This window comes from Sciurus vulgaris (genome assembly GCF_902686455.1).
Source record: "Sciurus vulgaris genome assembly, chromosome: 5".
Lineage (NCBI taxonomy): Eukaryota > Metazoa > Chordata > Mammalia > Rodentia > Sciuridae > Sciurus > Sciurus vulgaris.
Genome location: NC_136465.1, coordinates 67,252,698 through 67,275,706, shown reverse-complemented (window position 1 = coordinate 67,275,706; position 23,009 = coordinate 67,252,698). Strand labels below are relative to the sequence as shown.

Below are 23,009 nucleotides of genomic sequence, written 5' to 3'. Positions count from 1 at the left end.
AAGCAACCTCCTCTAGTCTGCCATCTTGAAACCCTCTTTCAAAAGTACTCATTTATATAAAAATATTTGCAGCAACTTTATTCCCTTTATTCCCTCATGTGGGATGAGGGAAATCTTCTATCATCTTGATAGCACTAAAGATTACACAGGTATTGGCATTTGTCAAAATTAATGCAATTAAAGTACTTCATATGTGTGCATTTCACCTCAAGTAAATTACATCTTGACAAAAAATAATGAAATAGAAAAAGTAAAAGGTATAAGATTTAAAAAGAAGTAAAAGTAAATATTCAAGAGAATTTCTTATCAAGTAAGAATGACTGCACTTCAAAGAAGGGAGGGTAATTTAGCTGATTTTCAAGAAAACTTGTGCTTTGTAGTATATCACCTACTTCAATATAAGCTTGCATTCTTAAGGTAAAAGGTTTAAAATTAAAAACCTGGGGTTAGGGACTCATTCAAACACACAATAAAGGAAGGAAATCACCATTATGTCTTATTTCAAACACCACCCCCCATATTGCTTGTTTAAAATTCATAGTGTTATTTGTACATGGTTAGCTCAGCAACCTGCTTTTGTAGCTCAACAAAATGTGTTGGAGATTTATCCACATTGATACATGTAGCTCTAGTTCATTTATTTTATGAATATATCTAAAATATAGGTTCACAGTTCTTTATCCAAAAATCTAAACTCTAAAAGGCTTTCAAAGTTTTTCTATAACTTCTTTGACTGAAGGATTTAATTATGAGGCAATTTACCATCTATTTATTCCATATAAGATGAATATTAAGAAGTTTGCCATTATTATGTTTGATTACCATGTATTGCTCAGATTGGGGGGGAGTGCAGTAATCCAGTGCCTATACTAGTTTACTTTCAAAGTCTGAAAAATTCAATATTCCAAAATATATCTGCTCTAAGTGTTTTGAAGATTGGGACTGTGTACCTGTACTCATAATATGACTAAATATCAACTTATCCGTCTACCAAGGAGTAGTTAGGTACTTTTCAGTATTATAATAAACATGTACACACACATGCACACACACATCTACCTGCTTGTGCAAGTTTTAGTCAGCTTTTTCGCTACTGTGACTAAAGGACTCAACCAGAACAACTGTAGAGGAGGAAAGTTTATTTGCAGGCTCTCAATTTCAGAGGTCTTAGTCCACAGAAGGTCAGCTCCATTCCTCAGGGCTCGAGGTAAGGCAGAACATTATGATGAAAGAGTGTAGTAGAAGGAAGCAGCTCACATGATGATCAGGAAGCAGAGAGAAGTCTCCACTTGCCAGATATAAATATACATCCAAAAGCCATGCCCCTAACTCCCACCTCCTCCAGCCACACCCTATTACTTTAGTTAAAATTAATTAATCCCTATCAGGTTTAATTCACTGATTGTGTTAAGGCTATAATCATTTATCCTTCAAACCTTCTTGTGTTGTCTCACACATGAGCTTTTTGGGGACACCACACCTAAACCATAACGGCACATGTATAAATGTTTCTCTCAAGAAGACACCAAGAAATGGAACTGACAGTTACACTAAAGTATGTCAACTTTCCCAGTCATTTAAATTGCCTTTTTTCAATTTAATATAGAGGTAGGTACATAATACAGATGATTAAAGGAGTCAGATATCCAGCCTCAAACTTTTTTTATCTATGGAAACATTAATGATGTAGCACCAACTGTGGTAGTAAGAGATCAAGTTGCTACTTCATTAAAATAAACTAAATGATTATGCATTCGATTCTTCAATAAAGAAGAGACAGGAATATTTTCAAAGAAAGCTGTGAATTATGAACTATTTTTGCACAACCCTAACACTTCATTCTGAGGAATGACAAATATTTAAAAGAAAAAAATTCTACTCTTGGAATTTTTTTAAATATATTTTTTGATGTTAATGGATCTTTATTTTATTCATTTCTTTATATGTGGTGCTGAGAATCAAACCCAGTGCTTCACACATGCTAGGTAAGTGTTCCACCACTGAGTCCATAACCCCAGCGCTCCTCTACTCATGGAATTTTAAATATTCTCAATATAAAATAATACATAAAAAGACCACCTTATGTACACAAAGAATATGCAACAGTTCCCATGAGAGCCTAAGTTGGTTAGGGCCTGGCTAAGTTGCTGAACTTTTTAATGACCTAAAATGTTTCAAATTTTAGGTTCACTAAAGTTAAAAAAATGTTTCAAATTTATTTTATTTTATTTATTTTAATTTTTTGTAGTTTTGTATGGACAGAACGCCTTTATCATATTTGTTTATTTTTATGCAGTGCTAAGGATCAAATTCAGTATCTCATACATGCTAGGCAAGCATTTCTACCACTGAGCTACAGCCCCACTCCTCATATTTATTTTATTTTATTTATTTATTTATTTTTTTATTTTTATTTTTTTTTGCGGTGCTGGGGATTTGAACCCAGGGCCTTATGCTTGCAAGGCAAGCACTCTACCAACTGAGCTATATCCCCAGCCCTGTTCATATTTATTTTTAATACAAAAAAAGTAACCAAAAGAAAACTTGAATTTCAATCTATAGATCAAGTACCACCAAAACATGATACCCCCAGCAACCCAAGAACAACATTTTATTCTAGAAGGAGAAAAACAGTCTATTTCAATACCAGAGAATGATATACTCTGGGAGGACTTTGGCCACCCTGGAAGTTCTCCCATCAACCAAGGCTAATAATTAATATGAAAGAGCTTAGTGCAAATAGTTATGCTTGTAAAGAAAAGGAGTCACTGTTGCTGAAAATAATCAAACAGCAGAGAATGAAAGAAAAATCACTTAAGTATTATCCTTCATTAACTGAGGAAATACTTTTACTACCTACCACATGCAAGGCATTATGATTCTCACTAAAGACACAGCAGTATGTAAAAATGTTGTCTATCCACGTGAAGGCTAACATACAGCTGAGAAGATAAACATTAACCAAATAATCATAAAACTTATATGCAATTATAACTGCAAACAGCAGTTATAAAAGCTACAAATTCAAGATCTACCAAAAGGACCTGACCTACTCTGGGAGATTTACAGTTTACCTGAGAAAGTGATTTGAGAGCTGGGTGAGATTTGAAGAATGAATTAACTTTTGTTGACTACAGAATTCCTGCCTTTATCTGCAGGGGATATTTCCAACACATTACCAAATCCTACATATACTGTTTTTTTTTTTTCTTTTACACACATACCTACCATAAAGTTTAATTTATAAATCAGTAAGAAATTAAAAGCATTAATAATAAAATTAAATAATTATAACAATGTTATAAGTTATTTAAAATTTATAAATTGTTTCTAGAATTTTCCATTTTATTTTTGGAGTACAGTTGACCATGGATAATTGAAACCTCTAGAAGGCAAAACTATACATGGAAAATGGAGCACACTACATTTAAAGACAAGATGTTCATTCTTGGAAGAAAAGACAAAGATCATGTGAAAACACTCAAGGAAGTGGGGTAAAAGAGTAATGACACATTTGAAGAATTGAGGACATTGAAGCACAGAAGAATTTAAGAAGTATAGCAGGAGTTTTAATAAATTTTAAGGGTAGTGGGAAGCCACTGAAAAAAGAAGTTTTGAGCAGGGTATCATCACCATCATCACCACCACTAATATGTATCCAGTGCTTACCATGTACCATACATATTTACCTCATTTAATTCTTACAACAATCACATAAAGTGAAAATTATGATAGCCATTTTACAGATAAGAAACTAAGGTTTGGATAGACTTCAACTTGCCTAAAGTCACATAACTGGTAGAGCCAAGATTCAGAAACATCACATGTACATTTTTAAAGGCTAAAACTGGCTACAATGTGGCAACACATTAGGGAAAGAGCAAGTCTGAAGAAAACTGAGAGACTATGCAGTGATCTGACCTAATAGTGATGATGATCAAACTATAATAGTCACAGTGGGGACAGAAAAATGAATGGCTTAAAGAAATACTACCAGGATTGGTTGACAGGGCAGAAACTACAGGAGCGTGAGGGGTCAAGGAAATTTCTGACGTTTCTAATTTTAACAGTCTAAATAAGTGGTAGTATCATAAACAAAAGTGGGGGAAAAAAGAAGGAAGGAATAATTTGAGACAAGATCATGAAGAATTTAAGGTACCTCTGAAATGTTGAGGAAAAGTTTCAAGTGAGAAGTCAGATACATGATTCTGGGGCTTGGAGAAATGATATGAAGTAAAAGGTAAACATGTAAGCTTTGATACACAGATGTTAATTGAAGCCACAATAGTGAAGAGACCACCAAGGAAAAGAGAATAGAGTAAGAGAAGACAGTCACAGAACTGATACTACATAAAATGGAAGGGAGAATATAAGACTAGCAAAGGAGATAGAGGTACAGTTGGGGAAGTGGGTGAAATCAGGAAACACAACATCACAGAATCTAGGGGATGATAGGATCCTTTTCTTTAGATGGAAGGACAAAGAACACAGACCAAGAAAGATATGGCTCTGGGTTCAATTTCTGGTTCTATCCAGATGAATTTAGTGAAGTTACTGAAACACTGAGCCTGAATATATAACCTATAATATAAACATTATAAAATTTAACTTGCAAGGTTCTTAACAATAAATAGCAATAATATATAGACAGCACCTATCACATTGTAAATAGCAAAAAAGTAGCAGTTACTATGACTGTGGTGTTGTTACTCATAAAGACAAAGAGTTTGGTCACAGGGTTTTTGAACAAGGCTCTGTAAAGCCCTACCAATTCTGCAAAACATCTTTAAGGAATGCCTGGCAAAGGCAATATTGGGAGTTCTGGCTGCCACTTCTGTCTCAGTCAGAACAGCTCTTTGTTCTTCCTTTACTTTTTAAAATAAGTTTTGTTTATATATCAGAATATTTGCTTGAAAAAAGGGATCTGCATTTTTAAATTATCAGAAACAGGGCTGGGGTTGTAGTTCAGTACTAGAGTACCTAGCATGAGTGAGGCACTGTGTTTGATCCACCGCACCACATAAAAATAAATAAATAAAATAAAGGTATTGTATCCATCTACAACTAAAAATAGTTTTTAAAAATCAGAAACAAATGACCAGTGCCAGGAATGTAGCTAAGTGGTAGAGCACTTAGCATGTAGAAGGCCCTGGTTTTGATTCCCAGAACAGTCCAAAAACAAAAAAACAATGTCTGGATCACCCTTCAGTTGAAGTTCATCTGAATGAGTTTATAATTCTTCAGCAAAGTAAAAAATGGGAGAAAAATTAAATGTCAGAATAGGAATAAAACAACCTATGTGACAACATAATCTTCTGCATAAACCTTATAATTTATAAAAATAATGATGATAATTATAAATCAGCTGTTTTTATCTACTGAAAACTGTGACTATTCATCAAAAACCAGAAAATTAGTCTCTAAATGTTGTAGACACAATAAATTTACTGTGTGACATGTCATAGCAAGAAAAACTGAAGTAGCCCTTTATTACCATAACTTTGTTCAATAAATAAATGCCTTTATTAATATTTTATTTCCTTATTTTCCAGTATAACACAAAGAAACCAATCACCCTTTCAGAAGTCATTTTGTTTTTCCTGGCATATCTTCCAAAGCAAGCCCTCATGTTCCTCATTGAGTTATCAAAGTTAAACAGCTACTGATCCATCATCAGCTCCTTTTTAACTGCTCAATATTTCTTTCATAACAACTGTTGGGATACTTAAGACACAATTCAAAAGCAATATGATTTTAAAACATAAAAAAGATACAATTAAAGTCTTTTAGAAACAAACTTGTCTTAATATTTGCTGACAGAACTATCAAGGTGCTCTTTTTCTTTTTCCCCTTCCCCGGTGCAGACGTGAATTCATCTGCGCAAAATAAAGGGTTCCTTGTGTAAGACCTGTATCTGTGGAGTGTTTTTGGGAGCTAGCGACGAACCACAACTGCGCCCTTTTTTACCACCTAACATCTGGTGCCGAAGACTCGGGGATGGGTTTTGTTTCCGCTGCCTAAGCAGACGGTACCCCATCCTATAGCAAGCTCCTGCGCCCCCCTTATACAGGCTCATCTTCCATTTACCTGGAAGCCCAGTTTTCTGCATACAACACCGGACTCCAGAATTGGTGAGTTCCCTTAGGCCCCTGACCAGAAACACATCTCCGCATCCCGCGGTGCGCCGTGCTGCCGTTCCCTTTCACCGCATTGCGGTTTTCCGCCTTCAGCTTTTCTCGCCGCCCCCTTCCCTCTCCTGGCTTCCGCCGCCTGGGCCGCGGCTCCTGTCGCCGGACTGCCGAGGTGTGGGGGTATCTCCATGGTCCCCAGAGCTGGTCCTAGTTGCTGGGTGTACTCCTGGATTTTATGGTGCTGAGATTCTTTCTCAGGGTCTGAACCTCTCTCTCTCTTATTTCCCGCTGCGTCTCGCTCGAAATCCTGGCCAGGTGTTCAGACCCTCTCGGCTTATGCCCAGTTAAACATTGGGTTTTTTTTGGTGACGACCAAGCCTTTGTTCTAACCTCATTGTCTGGCACCATGGTCTCGGGACGCCGAAATCACTAGCCAGGTGGGTCTCAGTTTACCATGGGATTCAGGACATCCACCCCAGCAAACTCGCCCCTGAGATGTTTAAATCATCTCGAACCCCTTCACCTATTCCCTAAATCAGAGCTAAATTGTCCTTTAGATAGTAAGTCAGAATGTTCTATTTATGGCACCCTAAATTCTAGCTTTATACTAGGTAAAATTATATGCCTAATTATACTAGTTATGATTAAGTACATATGTGGGCAACTTGGTGAATGGAAAGGAACCTTTCCCCTTCGTGTTTTTCCTTTCTTTCGTGCTGCTTCTCCTCCCCCTTTTAATCCTTTCTCTTCTAAGTTTAATCCAGCTGATGAGTCATGTCCTTACAGGTCTCCTACTGCAGAAGTTCCTGTTCATTTCTCTCCTTTTCCTCATTCTTTTTCTCCTTCCACTCCGCCATTCAGCCCACCACCAAGTCCCCCCACCACATGGTCTCGTACACACATTCTAGCTTCTTTATGGGAGGTGGCTGGCACAGAGGGAGTAAAACCTGAACACATCTCTTCGTTGATTCCTTATTTTCAAATCTTTTCTTTCTCTCTTAGTTCTTCCTGCAGGATCAAGAAATTAAAAGGACCTAAGCATCAAGTTTCTGCTAGAACATATTAGCCCCTTTCAGATTCAGATCTCAGTCAAGGGTTACATTAACATGTAAATGAAGAAAGGCGCAGTAGGAAACCAGTTTCAAACCTAAGGAAAAAAAAGTGTAAAACTGTCCATTTTAAATTTCTCCTCAGCTACAACTCAGAATACTTTTCTCCCTTTCAACTTTTCTCTCCTTCTCATTTTCTCATGCTTTAATTAATAACCATTATCATTTTTCTTCCAGGACTTTATTTTTCTTAAATGCTGTATTTTTGAGCTCACAATCTTAATCCTACAAACAAACCTAGGTTAATAATTTTTGATCGGTTCTTTTATCCAACTCTAGAGTTATTTTTGAACATCCATTATATTGCAATGGAAATAAATATTACAAGGCCTTTGCTTCTGTGTTAAATATAAGCGTGCATAAAAATTAAAATTTTAAAAATGGATCCAAATATTTTTAAGTCACGTGATTTAACAAGGTTCAATTTAAATTGGGTAAACTAATAAAAGTAAAATGTCCTTAAAATTAACTCACAAGTCTCTAAGTGGTCAAACTAATAAAATATTAATGTTTATAAAATGTCTAACATCAATTTTTCTAGGACTTTTCTTCAACAGGAAAGAGACGGCAAATTCTATTGGCACACTTGTCTGATGTCTTGGTTTTTTCTACAATAAGCAACATGTATGGGATTACTCAAATGTGTTTGTTAGAGACATCTGATTAATTTATAAAGCTATTCCATGGAGTAACATACTTAAAAACATTATTCTTTGTATGTTAAATGTGTTCATATTTTCCAGGTATACAAGCCTTTAAAGCAGAAAATTTATCAAGCTGCTGTTCTCCAAATTAAACTTGTCTGTAATGGTAAACCTATCATTTAATGTTCTATTACCTGTCATCAATAGGGTATATATAACCTAACATTGCACACATATAAAGATTGTAAAGATTGCTAACATAACTCTTTAGATCCACATTTCCATCAGAGAACAGAGCTCCATCTGATCTCAGCTTAATCTTCAAAATCTGTGTTTATATACTCCTTTGCCCCTCACTGAAAAGCCCCACGTTACCTGAGATAAGGCTCTGCCTCACCACCCTGCTACACATTACAATGGCTCCAAAGTAAGCCTGACTTTAACTCATTTAAAGTTGTGTTCAGGGCTGAGATTGTGGCTTAGTGATAGAGCACTTGCCTTGCATGTGTGAGGCACTGGGTTCGATTCTCAGTGCCACATATAAATAAATTAAAAAAAGGTTACATGTATGATTACATGAATGGTGTGAATCTACATTGTGTACAACCAGAGAAATAAAAAGTTGTACTCCATTTGTTTATAATAAAGTGCAAAAAATTAACTTTAAAAAAAAATAAAATAAAATAAAATAAAGTTGTGTTCAAAAGTTTGATGTTTGTTGTAAAGATTACTGTGATCTCAAATGGGAACTCAGCCAAAAATTCAAAATAGCTATTGCACAAACTGAATGTTTTACTGTTGATGACTCCATTTTGTATTTTCCTTATAAACTCTAATTGTTGCCTGATCAATATTTTGCAGAAGTACTGCTTCAAGAGGAAACATCAAAAATTAACTTGGAATAGTAAGCCATCACCTATAGAATGGATAATGTAAACCCCAATTAGATAAAAGGGGGTAAATAACTGTAAAGTTATAGACATTAAAGCCAAAGCCCAGTACTCTTACTTTATGACTGGTGAGACTGACTTGCTTGATGGTTAAGATCAAACTTAGAAACACAGATTTTAAATAGAGAGGTCAAGAAAAGTCCATATTTGGGTCTTGCCCTCAAAGTCAGCCTGAACCCAGGGAACAAGAGGACTTCTCCAAGGAGCTTTGCAACTTTGAGTCACACAACCTCTTGACCAAGGAGATTGATAAGGCCGCTAGAGGAAAAGCCACTCAGTGCACCTGCTGCAGAGGAGGTTCATGGAAAAAGGGAGACATCCCTGATACTTTCAAAGAAAGCCACATCATGGAGAAGACCCTGCCTAACCAAACGGCACTAATGGAGCTAAGAAGCTGCTCTTAAGTTCTCTATGAGTGACCCCTGTGGAAACTCAGCTGACTCTTTAACAGACAGGAACAGGTCACTTTGACCAGCTTGATCTTAAACACCTAGCAAATTAGTTAAAATCAAAGTATAGCCATTCTTGGGCATTTAAAAATAATAGTAACTATCAAGAGAAACTGCCAGAGTCAGAAGTTTTTAGTCAGTTTAAGGCCTACAGACACAGGTAGGCTTAATCTATGTTTGCTAGTAACAGAACTATAGAGAGAGATCTCTACTAAATGTTGTGTTCACATTCCTGACAACCTAGACAATGTTAAAGCTCCCAAATAAAGGCCTGTCCTCTCCAGCCTTTGCTAGGCCTTGTTATGGGAACAACTTCTCAGTTCTTCCACCCCCTGGTGAGGAATTATTGATTTCTGTCATCTCTGTAATATGCATTAGCATGTTCCAGATCCTGCAACATTTATATTGTATCAATCTCATTTCAGTACTCATGCCTTTTTGTTCTTCTCCCATAGAAGCACCTATCCCCAAATGCCTTTACAGCCTGCTCTCCCTGCAACTGGACTTCTATCATGAACCCCTCAATTGACCCAATTTCTAAAAAGGAACCTCCAAACTGCTTGCCCCACGCTGTCCACTACCAGCTCGAAGAAGTCAGATCGGTCATCGGCCCTTTTCCCTACAGCAGGGAAGGAGTTCCTAGTATTAGAGGGGTAAATGAAGTCAGAATTGGGGACAGGCAGTTAATGCAGAAATAGAGGATCAATTAAATCGAGAAAATGAAGTCCAAGAAAATCATCTGCCTTTGGAAACCTGGGAGGAGAATGAACTTTTTACATCTCACCTGCAAAACCAACCCCAGTCACCTAGGCAGGAAGGAGAGAAGGCTTCAAAAAGAACTGGAGAGCAAGATTTTTTTTATTTTTTATATAAAATGAAATGGGGGAATGTAAGATATAAAGCCACCTTTCTCTCCCGTGACAAGAATTTCCCACCTCCCAACGACCTGTCAATCTGCGTTTGCCTGCCGCTCCGGTTATAGGAATTCCCAGCCTCCCCACCACCTGTCAATCTGCGTTCTCCCCACCTCTCACGTTACAGGAATTTCCGGCTTACGTTGCTGTAATCTTCCTGCCTCCAGCATTACGTCCTAATATGTCATTGGTCCATCAGTCAGTCTGTAAGAATTCTCCTCCGCAATTGGTTCCTCTCAGCCCACGAAATTCCTATGTCTGAGAGAAACTGTGAGCCATCTTTCTCCTTGTCTTTTTCCCCTTCCCCCGTGCAGACGTGAATTCGCCTGCGCAAAATAAAGGGTTCCTTGTGTGAAAAAAAAAAAAAAAAAAAGAACTACCAAGGTAACTTCTTTCTTTTCTTCTCTTTTCTTTTCTTTTCCTTTTGGTACTACAGATTGAATCCAGGAGTGCTTTACCACTGAGCTACAGCCCAGACCTTTATTATTTCTAGACAGTGTCTCATTAAGTTACCCAGAATGGCCTTGAACTTGTGATCCTCTTGCCTCAGCCTCCCAAGTTGCTGGCGTCACAGGTGTGTACCACTGTGCTCTCTTAACAAATGGTGATAACTTTCAAGACAACTGCCTTAGAATACTTAGGAGTATAAATTCTAAAGTTGTAATTAAAAAGATTACTACCAAAATTATCAGGAATACAAGCAATAATAAGTGTTGGCGAGGGTGGGGGGGAAAGGTATACTCATACATTGCTGGTGGGACTGTAGATTGGTACAACCACTATGGAAAGCAGTATGGTGATTCTTCAGAAAACTTGGAATGGAACCAGCATTTGAACCAGTCATCCCACTCCTTGGTATATACCCAAAGAACTTAAAATCAGCATACTACAGTGACTCAGCCACATCAAGGTTTATAGCAGTTCAATTGACAATAGCTAAACTATGGAACCAACCTAGATGCCCTTCAACAGATGAATGGATAAAGAAAATGTGAGGCTGAGGATATAGCTCAGTTGGTAGAGTGCTTGCCTTGCACCACATAAAGAAAATGTGGTACATATACATAATGGAATATTACTCAGCATTGAAGAATAATGAAATTATGGCATTTGCAGGTAAATGGCTAGAACTAGAGAACATCATGCTAAGTGAAATAAGTCAATCCCAAAAAAACCAAAGGCCTAATGTTTTCTGTGATAAGAGGATGCTGATCCATAGCGCAGGGTGGGTAGGGAAGAAGAAAGGAACTTTGGATTATGCAGAGGGGCGTGAGAGGAAGGGTGGGAGGGTGGCACAGTGGGGATGGGAAGGATGGTAGAATGAGATAGACATTATTCCCCTATATATGCATATGAGAATACACTACTGGTGTCACTCAGCACCTCCTACAGCCAGAGGAATGAGAAGTTATGCTCCATCTGTGTACAATGTGTCAAAATGCATTCTACTGTCATGTATAACCAATTAGAACAAATTTTTAAAAAATTTTTTAAAGATTACTACATCTCAGAACACAGAATTTGTAATTCTACTGCATACTGTGGTGAATATTATTAAAAATAATGGGGACCAGAGGCCGGAGGCTCCCAGCCCACCGCCCCGGAGCAGAGGATGCAGTAGCCGCAGTCGCAGGGGCAGCAGCAGCTGGGCGGGCAGCAGCTGGGGGGCCAAGAGGCGGCGCTGGGGGCTGGGGCCAGGGCCCCACCTGAGGCGGGAGCTGAAGCTGCTAGAGTCCATCTTCCACCACGGCCATAAGCGCTTATGCATTGCCAGCGCCTGCCTGGACGAGCTGAGCTGCAAGTTCCTGCTGGCTGGGGCTGCATCCGTACCGCATCTCCCCGGGGTCGGTGCCTGGGGATCCCGTCCACATCCTCTGCAACATCATGGAGTCATACCCTGCTGTACCCCCTATCTGGTCAGTAGAATCTGATGACCCTAATTTGGCTGCTGTCTTGGAGAGGCTGGTAGACATAAAGAAAGGGAATGCTCTGCTCTTGCAGCATCTGACCTGTGTGAACTCTACAACCTCCCTCAGCATCCTGATGTGGAGATGCTGGATCAGCCCTTGCCAGCACAGCAGTGCACACAGGAAGAAGTATCTTCAGAAAATGAAGATGAGGAGATGCCTGAGGACACAGAAGACCTCATAGATCACTATGAAATGAAAGAGGAAGAGCCAACTGAGGGCAAGAAACCTGAAGATGATGGCATTGGAAAAGAAAACTTGGCCATCCTAGAGAAAATTAAAAAGAACCAGAGGCAAGATTACTTAAATGGTGCAGTGTCTGGCTCGGTGCAGGCTACTAACCCGCTGATGAAGGACCTCAGGGATAATATACCAATCACAGAGTTTCAAAGGCAGAAACTCTGCAGTTGAATTCGTGAATGACAGTCTATATGACTGGAATGTCAAACTCCTCAGTTGACCAGGGCAGCACTTTGCACAATGATCTCCAATTCCTCAAAGAGAAGGAAGGAGCTGATTTCATCCTACTTAACTTCTCCTTTAAGGATAACTTTCCCTTTGACACACCGTTTGTCAGGGTTGTGTCTCCAGTCCTCTCCAGAGGGTATGTTCTGGGCGGAGGTGCCATCTGCATGGAACTTCTCACCAAGCAGGGCTGGAGCAGTGCCTATGCCATAGAGTCAGTGATCATGCAGATCAGTGCCACACTGGAGAAGGGGAAAGCATGAATACAGTTTGGAGCCAACAAATCACAATATAGTCTGACAAGAGCACAGTAGTGCTGCAAGTCCTTGGTGCAGATCCACAAAAAAAACGGCTGGTACACACCCCCAAAGGAAGATGGCTAACCCTGGAGTGTCGTCCCCTTCCTCCTTCCCCAGGCACCACTGGACCAGTTACCTTTGAATGCTGTATTTGAATCTCACACTGCCTCTGTGGTTCCCTCCCTGTCTTTCCTAAACATGATAGCTCTGCCTATTAGAGGACAATGATGGCTATTGTAAATGCTAAGGAAAAAAACAGACAGAACTGTTTCAAGTACACAAGACTGACTACAGACCAACCAACCACCTTGCTGGAACCCTTGCTACCAGGCATTCTTAAAAAGGAACTCTCGAGCCTCCTTATATTGCTGGCAACTCAGCTGTGCTCCAGACTAGGGCCTCCTTAACTATGCTATGGATTTTTAATTTATTTTCTCTTATTTCATGTACACTACCTTTTTTGGTTACAGTGTATAATGGATGCCTATTAAAAAAATGTATCTTTGGGAAAACAATTACAGTTTGTTAAATTGAAGATTAAAAAAAAAAAAAAAATACTGGGGCTGGGTATATAGCTCAGTTGGTAGAGTGCTTGCCTTGCAAGCACAAGGCCCTGGGTTCAATCCCCAGTACAAAAAAAAAAAAAAAAACTGTACATCTAGAAATTGCTAAAATAATTTTTAAATGTTTTCACCACAATTAAGTATTTGAGATAAGTACTATATTAACTAGCTTCATTTAATTATTCTATATTAAATTCATAAATTCTATCACTTTGTACCCTGTAAATTTATATAAACTGTTAACACAATTTTTTTAATGATATTATAAGCAAGGTGTGGTGGAAAATACCTATAATCTCAGCTATTTGAGAGGCTGAGTAGGAAGACTGCAGTGTGAGGCCAGCTTGGGCAACTTTGCAAAACCCCGTCTCAAGGTAAAATTAAAACACAAACAAAAAAATGACTGGGGATGTAATTCAGTGATAGAATACTTGCCTAGCATATGCAAGGCCCCGTATAATAGCCAGTACCACAAAAGAAAACTTTTTTAAGTGAGAAAATAAAGAGTTCAGAATAAGGCTGGGGCTGTGGTTCAGTGGTAGAGTGTTCACTTAGCATGTGGGAGGCACTGGGTTCGAGCCTCAGCACCACATAAAAATAAATAAATGAAGTAAAGGTATTGTATCCATCTACAAATAAAAAAATATTTAAGAGTCTAGAATGGCAAAAACATATATTTGAAGGTATTTTTTTCAATTTCCAAAAAGCAACTAATACTAATTTAAACCTATAATAAATAAATCTAGTACCAGAAAAATATCAACATACATTTCAAATGAACAGACCTTATAATACATAAGCATTTGAGAAAAAAGAAGTGCCACAAGCCAAAAGAAAAGGGATGTATCATTCATAACACAACATTTAGAAAGCTATAAAACATTAAGGAAACACCAAAATGAATGTCTCTTCACATAAAAACACATGACTCATTTCAGGAAGACTAAGAGCTAACTGCAAAATTCAAATTAATTAAAAAATGAAGACATTTAAGGATATTCAGATAAAGAACAGCTTTTCAAAGAAAAAAGTATTTTAAAAATTATAAAAAACCAGTGTAGTACATTTTATACTGTTTGGAAATTTAAAAATTTTGTACATAAAAAAAACAAAAACTAAAGAGAAAATGATAAACATTAAAAATTATTTACAGCAAATGTGACAGAAAAATCTTTATTCTCATTAAAAAGTCCATAAAAATCAAATTTCCCAAAGAAAAACTAACAAAAAAGGAATATAAAATTCACAATATGCAAATGACCAATAACACATGAAAAACATGAATGCAAATAAAAACAAGTTTTTAACCTATAAAACAGGTTAAACATTTTGTTTTGTTTTGTTTTCCCAGATAAAAGGTTTTTGTTTGTTTGTTTTGCAGTACTGGAGATTGAAGCCAGATGTGTTTCAAGTTACACTTCCAGCCCAATTTTTTTGAGACACACTCTCCTTAAATTGTCACAGTGCACCTTGAATTTAAGACAATCCTTGCCTCAGCCTCTCCAGTTACTGGGATTATACAGGCATGTATCATCACACTCTGCTGAGGCAAGCATTCTCTTTTTTTAAAATATTTTTTAGTTGTCAATGGATCTTTATTTTATTTATTTATATGTGGTGCTGAGAATCAAACCCAGGGCCTCACACATACCAGGCAAGCACTCTGCCACTGAGCCACGACCCCAGCCCCTGAGACAGGCATTCTTACACATTGCTGATAATCACCTGAAGTCTTTCTGGAAAACAATTTCTCAAAAGACTTATCTAAAACCGCCTTTCTAAACCAGTATTTTAGTAAAGAATTAAGTCCTATATAAAGTGATTTCAGTGACTTTTCTCAATTCTTCCAAGTGTAATTCGAGTAGGTACAAATCAAGATTCATAGAAAATTAATTAATTCATTCCATGTATAGAATAAAAGTCTAATGGCATTAAAGACAATTAAGAAGGTTTGTACTGGAGCCATTAGGCAAAAACAGGAAAACTATAATCCCTTTTTTGTTTGTGTTTTTCTACAGTACTGGGGATCAAAATGAGGGGTTTGCACATGCTAGACAATCACTCTATCATTGAGTTACATCCCAGCCAGCTCAATACCTTATATTTTCTGAGAATGGTTGTGTCATCCTTAAGAAGTAGAAACTGTACTACAGCTATGTTGCTTCTCTTTCTAAATAACAAGATGGATCATAAAATAACTTGAAGAATTGTAATAACTTTTTTTCATTACAAAATAATAAATATATATGCCAAACATTTCAAGAATATACAATGAAAAAAAAAAAAACTCTCCTGTAATTCCCTTGATCATCTTTGGCAAATAGATTTAATTTTTTAGAAACCTACCATAGGAAAATACTTGGAAATGTGAAAATGTATTAACAAAGATATCCTTAACAGTAAGATAAAACTGAAATATTCAGCAATAGAAGCTGGCTGAAAGTATGACATAATTTTATGTAGTCATTTAAAGTAATATTTTAAAGAATATTTAGTAACAGGATGGACATCTCATAATCTTAAGTTTTTAAATATAAAAGATATGCTGGGCTGGAGATGTAGCTCAATGGGACAGGTGCACAAGGCCCTGGGTTCCATCCCCCCCCACACAGAAAATTTGTATGTATATTAAAAATGCGCGCACACACGCACGCACACATACACACACACACACACACACATATACCTAAGTATAATTCCAACTGGGTATGTCTATAACAGACAGAATTACAGGAGTTGTTCTTTCCCCTGCATACATTTATGTACATATTCTGCTTATAAAATTAAGGAGACAAAATAGAAGAAAATAGAATGAATATTCTCATTCAATACCTGGATCAATATTATTTTTAGTGCTCCTGAGAAAATAAAAATATAAACTTCCACACACTCCAAAGTCAGATCCTCAGGAATAAAGTAAGTCTCCAGTCAAGAAACACTGCCCATGGTCTGGGGCTTTGGCTCAGCCTAGCAGGCATGAGGCACTAGGTTCGATCCTCAGCATCACATAAAAAAATAAAATAAAGAAACACTGCCCACAACTACATGAACAGTTAACAAACTGTTTATTAGTTAGTATGCTAAAACATAAAGAAATTTGCTGACCCTTCAAATGTACACTAATGAGAAACATTTAAACGCTAATAAAGCAACTTTTCCTTGAGCTTTGGCCTGTATGTAAATCTGTCCACTTTAAAAATCCTTTCTTCACTCAGTATCCTCAAAGTTGTAATAAATTTCAAAGTTCACACAGTATAAAACTGAATCAATACATAAAATCTCCATTAATCAATAGAAACGTAATCTCACGACTCGAGAGCTTTCACTTAAGCACTACATTCAGACAAAAATAACAAAGAATCTGTAAAATCATCTTATACTCTAACAAAGCATTAGTGAGAGTATATGCCTATCATTCAGGAACTCAAAGTCACTGTTTGACATTTGGAGCAAGATTATAATAGGATCTTTGAAATCAAAATGTCAAACTGACACACCAGCTATGGGAATTACTCTAAAAAAGTAGCTCAAATGAAATACACTAAAAGTGGCAAACTCCAAAGAATACACATATAGTCTCTTTTTTAATAAAATGTGGTTTTATTAGTATGAATTAGTTCATACATGACCATGGTAAACAGAAGACTATCATTACATCAAAGCTGTGTTGGTTCATATGTAATTTTCCTAGGCAAAGAAGCCACTAAGAGCAGAAGGAGAACTACAGTCTTCAGTAAACAAGGAAAATGCCCTCAGTTTGGCTGCTTCACAAACAGGAACCCTTTCAGCTGCACCTTAAGAAAATTTAAAATGTGCACCTGCCTTTAGAGCATACCCTAAGCACTCATGGCTTTCCATTTAAGACAGGTTGCACCTCTTCCTGCACTGAGAGATCCACATCCATTGTCCTGTTCGGGCACTACAAGCAAGCATTTCTACTTAGTTATTCTTGTGTGTTTTCAATATCCACTGGAGCTGCCAGCAGCCACAATAACCTACAATCCTGGGACTGCCCAAGTAATCTCCTAAGGTTGCATTTATTTTTTGTTTCTGTTCTTAAAAGTATCAGTATGACCAACCTGGTAGTCAGCTGTGATACCTGTTTGGATTTTTGTTGTTTTTTAAGTTGTAGATGGACACAATACCCCCCGCCCTTTTTTTTTTTTTTTTTTTTTTTTTTTTATGTGGTGCTGAGGATCAAACACAGTGCCTCATGCATGTGAGGCAAGTGCTCCACCGGTGAGCCCCAGCCCCTCACTGTGGTTTTGATTTGCATTTCTCTAATAATTAATAATATTAAGCATCTTTTTCACATACTTGTGCTCATAATCTCTCCCTCTCTCTCTCTCTCTCTCTCTCTCTCTCTCTCTCTCTCTCTCTCTCTCTCTCTCTCTCTCTCTCTCTCTCTCTCTGCCTCTCTCTCTTTTTAGGCAAGAGGGGGATGACTTGGGATTGAACCCACTGAGTTATATTCCCAGTCCTTTTTTTTATTTTCAGACAGGGTCTGAGGCTGTCCTCAAACTTGCTATACTCCCTGGTTGCTGGGATTACAAAGGTGCACCACCACACCCAGCCCAGTGTGCTTATAATCCTTTAAGCAGCCTTTCCCTATACGTGAAGAAATCCCTGTTGTGAGTCCTGCTTCCCCAACACAAGAGTGAAAACTCAAATTCCTATAATTGTAGCTAGAACACATGTGAACCAGAGTCTGCCAATCAGACAGATGCACGAAAGACTGATATTTAACTAAGTAACATGAGGGAAGAGCTTCTATTTCCATTTTAGCTGCAGATAGTGACAAATGAATCCAGCTTTAGGAGACAGTGGTTACAAGGTCAATACTTGGCTCATCAGTGGCATCCAAACATCAGTAAAGTATTTCAGTGAGGCAACAGCAGTAGTGGAAGTTTCTTCATCAACAGTGCATAGCTATCTCAAGCCTAATTTCCCACCTTATCAGCAATTCTTTGAATCACTCAATATCTACTTGACAAAGTCATTTTCTGTTATATATCACTATTCTGGAAGAAGGGCTAGATTTAGTCAGTCTAGCTCAACTGAAAACCTAAAACACATTTCAAGTACTTACACGAAAGTACATTTAATACAGGAAAACTTCCTAGCACTTAAAAGTCTACCCAAAAATAAATAAATAAATAACTAAAGGGAACAGCCAGTCACTGCAAATTTAACATTAATATTACATGATCTGCAGTTCATTTGATATCATTCAAATTTTATATTTTGTCATGTAATGACTTATATAAACATTTAGATTAAATTTTATTTTTATGTTTTATTATAATAAGACATTCTTATTCATTGTATGGGATAAGAAAGAAGCATACATAAATTCACAAATATCAATAATCCTGGGCACTGAGAACACTAAAAGTATTTTGGTAGGTAGGGATCCTTCCCACCCTCGCCACACCCCCCACACCCTCCCAAGTCAGTACTTAAGATTGAATCCAAGGGCATTTTACCACTTAGTTACATCCCCAGGTCTTTTTATATTTTGTTTGTTTGTTTTGTTTTTCTAAAAAGGTCTCACTAAGTTGCTGAGGCCAGCCTCAAACTTGTGATCTTCATACCTCAGTATACCCTAGTTCCTGGAATTACAGGCATGCACCACCACCCCCAGCACAAAACATTTTTTCTTTCTTGGTACTGGGACCTGAACCTGGGGATATTTTACCACTGAGTTATATCCCAAGTCCTCTTATATGTAGACAAAGGTCAAAGTTGCTTAGGACCTCGGTATATTGCTAAGGATGGTCTGAATTTGTGATACTCCCATCTCAGCCTGCCAAATTGCTGGGATTAGAGGCACATGCAACCACACCCAGCACAAAACATTTTTTTTTCCTATGCTGATATTCACTTTAAAAAAAAAAAATACTACTGATTAAAATAAATAGCTGACATCTAGTTAGTATTTACCACATACCAGACCTCCCTATTCTGAATACTCCATGCATGCATTTTAACCCACTTAATCCCCACACTTCCCCCATGATGTACCACTATCTTCAGTTTACAAAAATGAAAACAGAAGTAACTCTTTGATAAGAAGTCACAGAAACTCACACCTTTCTCTCTCTCTCTTTTTTTTTTTTTTTTTTTGGTAGTACTGGGAGATCATAGCTGAAGAGATTTCTTAAAAAAATGGGTAGCTCCAAATGGAAGACTTACCTCATTGGTTGTGTTAATTGAAAGGTTCTGGAAAAATAATATTCCTGTAAAGTAGTCCCCCCACCCCCCACCCCCGAAGAAACATGGAGAGAGGGTACGGCTTGGGAGGGGAAAGTAGCCAAGGATTAACCTCCCAGCAGCCCTGGGGGAAGGGGCAGATAACAATGGGCAAGATTTGCATACTCATCCCTCAGGGTCTGGAGTCATCTCCCCAGATAACAATGAGTTTCAACCTTTTTACAACTACTCTCCTAAATTAAAGTTTTAATCTGTTCAACTAGCCCCTGACAGTCAAAACTGCCTGTACACGATTACATCATCCTCATTGTACCCTATAAAACCAAAATCTCCTCTGTAACTGACAGCCATTTTCACATTCGGAAATGAGGCCCCATGGTGACCAAGTCCCCAAAGGAATACAGGCTTCTCTGAATCTGTTGCAGTCTGCTTCCCATCCTTTTGTGCTTACATTAAAGAACTCACAATTCTCATTCAGAATACAAAGGTTTTTGTTGAAATGTCACTAACTGCCCTTCTGCCTGATGTCAGTGGAGGACAGGTAAACAAAAAAGTATCCCATTTTTGCAAACAGTTCAAATACTGCTGGTATTCTTCCCTTTGAAATTTTAAAAACAGGCTGAAAAGCAAGTGCTTTTAACACCATGCTAGAATTGACTACAGAGCTTCCAAAAATTGATCACTGTATATTGTAATAGAAAGCCGATACTACGCCTCCTAACCACTTGTCAATCTGCGCTCTGTCCACCTCCTAAGTTATAGGAATTTCCAGCCGCCCAACCACTTGTCAATCTGCGCTCTGTCCGCCTCTTACATTACAGGAATTTCCGGCTTAAGCTGCCGCCATTTTCCTGCTTCCCACATTACGTCCTAACATGCTAGATAGCTATTGGTTCATCAGTCAGCTTGCAAATATTCTCTTTCGCTATTGGTTCCTTCCAGCCCGCAAGATTCCAATATCTGGGAGAAGCTACACGCCATCTTTCTCTTCTTTCCTTTCTTTTCACCCGGACGCGGACATGTTAGTCGTCTGCATAATAAAGTCTCTTGCGTGAGACATTGTGTCCGTGGTGCTTTTTTCTGGGAGCTACTGGCGAGCCCCAACTGAGACGAGCAAGCGGGCGGCAGTTCAAGCGGGATCACGCAGCAGTGGCTACAATCTCCGCGGGCCCCAGGCTGCCTTACATCTGGTGCCGAAACCCAGGATGGGTCCTTCCGCTAACTAAGCAAGCGGAACTCCATCCAAATGACCCAGTGCCCACGGATACAGGCTCACCTTCCATTTACCTGGACATCCAGTTTTCTGCATGCAACACCGGACTCCAAATTGGTGAGTTCCCCTTAGGCAGGTCCCCTAGACCACTTAAACACACTTCTGCTGACCTGAGGAGCGACTGTTGAGTATCCAGGGCTCTCGAGGCTGCTGAGGTATGGGGGTACCCCCAGCCACGACTTTCAAAGTTACAGTTGGTCCCTATAGTGGTCTTATTTGCCAGGTGGATTCCTGATTTTATGGTGCTGAGATTCTCAGGGATTGAAGTTTATTTTCTCGTCACGCTCCGAATCCTGGCCAGGTCCTCAAACTCTCTGGGCTATTGCCTGGTCGACACTGGTACTGTGTGACGACCGACCTGTGTACTACCTTCTCATTGCCTAACACGTGGTTGTGGGACGCCCGATCACTAACTTAGGTGTTTCTCAGGCTTCGCAATGGGATCTAGGACTTCCACCCTGGCAAACTCATCCCTGAGATGTTTATTAAACAATCTCAAACACCTTCACCTGTTCCCTGAATTAGAGCCAAACTGTCCTTTAGATAGTAAATCAGATGGTCTATTTATGACACCCTAAATTCTAGCTTTATACTAGGTATAATTATATGCGTAATTATACTAGGTATAATTAAGTACATATGTGGGCAACCTGGTGAATGGAAAGAGACTTTTCCCCTTCGTGTTTTTCCTTTCTTTTGTGCTAAACCTAACCTCTGCTCTCCTCAAAAACCTGAACACGTTCTCTTGGCTTCTCCTCCCCCTTTTAACCCTTCTTCCTCTTCTGAGTTTGATCCAGCTGATGAATCATCTCCTCACAGGCCTCCTACTGCAGAAGCCCCTGTTCATTCCTCTCCTTTGCCTCATTCTGTTTCTCCTTCCGCTCCTCCACTTGGCTCACCAAGTCCTCCCACCACGCAGTCTCGTGCACATGTCCTAGCTCCTTTACGGGAGGTGGCTGGCACGGAGGGAGTAATCAGAGTCCAAGTCCCCTTTTCACTGTCCTGATCTGTCTCAAATAGAGAAGTGGCTAGGCTCCTTCACCACCAACCCTGCAACCTTCATTAAGGACCCAGTCTTATAACCTTACCTGGCATGACATTTACATGATCATGTCCAAAACCCTAACCCCTGAGGAGTGCAGGAGAGTTTGGGGACAGGTGAGCAATTATGCAGATGAGATTCATCAATCGACCCCAACCCACCCCTTTGGGGCTGAAGCAGTACCAGATAGGGAGCCCTATGGAACTATAATACCGAGGCTAGGTGTCTACAGCGGGATAGGTTTCAAACCTGCATCCTTGCAGGTCTACGAAAGGCTGCTATTAAACCCATTAACTATGACAAACTTCAGGAAGTAATACAGGACAGAGATGAAAACCTGTCAGCATTTCTAAGCCGCCTCACAGAGGCCATGCTCAGGTACACTAACAAGGATCCTGAGACTCCAGAGGGACGGCAGCTACTTATGACTTATTACTTTTCCCAAAGTTACCCTGACATAAAGGTTAAATTGAGGCAGTTGGATAGGGGGCCCCTTACCCCATAGCCAGAGGTTCTAGCAGTGGCATTCAAGGTTTATAACGGAAGGGAAGAGAAAAAAAAAAAAAAATTAAAATACCAAATGCTGGCCAAAGCCTTTCAGTCAGCTAGACCTGCCCAACTGTCCAGCACTAGCGACGCCCAAGCTCCCAGAAGACCTCCAAGCTCATGCCTCAAGTGCGGGCAAGAGGGCCACTGTGCACGAGCCTGCCCCAACCCCCGGAAGCCCCCAAGTCCTTGTCCAAAATGCCACCAACTGGGACATTGGGCAATGGATTGCCCTGGTGCTCAGAGAAGTACCAGGTCATCCTTGGCCTCTCCCTCCGGCGACTTGCTAGGATTGGCAATGGATGAATGAAGGGGCCTGGGACTTCTGCACCTGACGACCATCACCATTCAAGAGCCCCGGGTAACCCTTACGGTGGCAGGCAGGCAGATCCCTTTCCTTATAGACACTGGAGCCACCTTCTCAGTGCTGCGGGAGTTTGGGGG

General features: G+C 39.0%; 1 protein-coding gene and 1 pseudogene across 16 annotated transcripts in view; one reads left to right on the top strand and one right to left on the bottom strand.

The window, feature by feature from the left end:
• ERC1 (ELKS/RAB6-interacting/CAST family member 1) overlaps nt 1-23,009 on the bottom strand; it is a 633,143-nt gene that overhangs the window by 549,185 nt on the left and 60,949 nt on the right. The gene's annotated exons all lie outside the window — the stretch shown is intronic.
• On the top strand, nt 11,999-13,609 carry LOC306661372 (ubiquitin-conjugating enzyme E2 Q1-like; annotated as a pseudogene). Its single transcript has one exon. The product of its transcript is annotated as a ubiquitin-conjugating enzyme E2 Q1-like (transcript).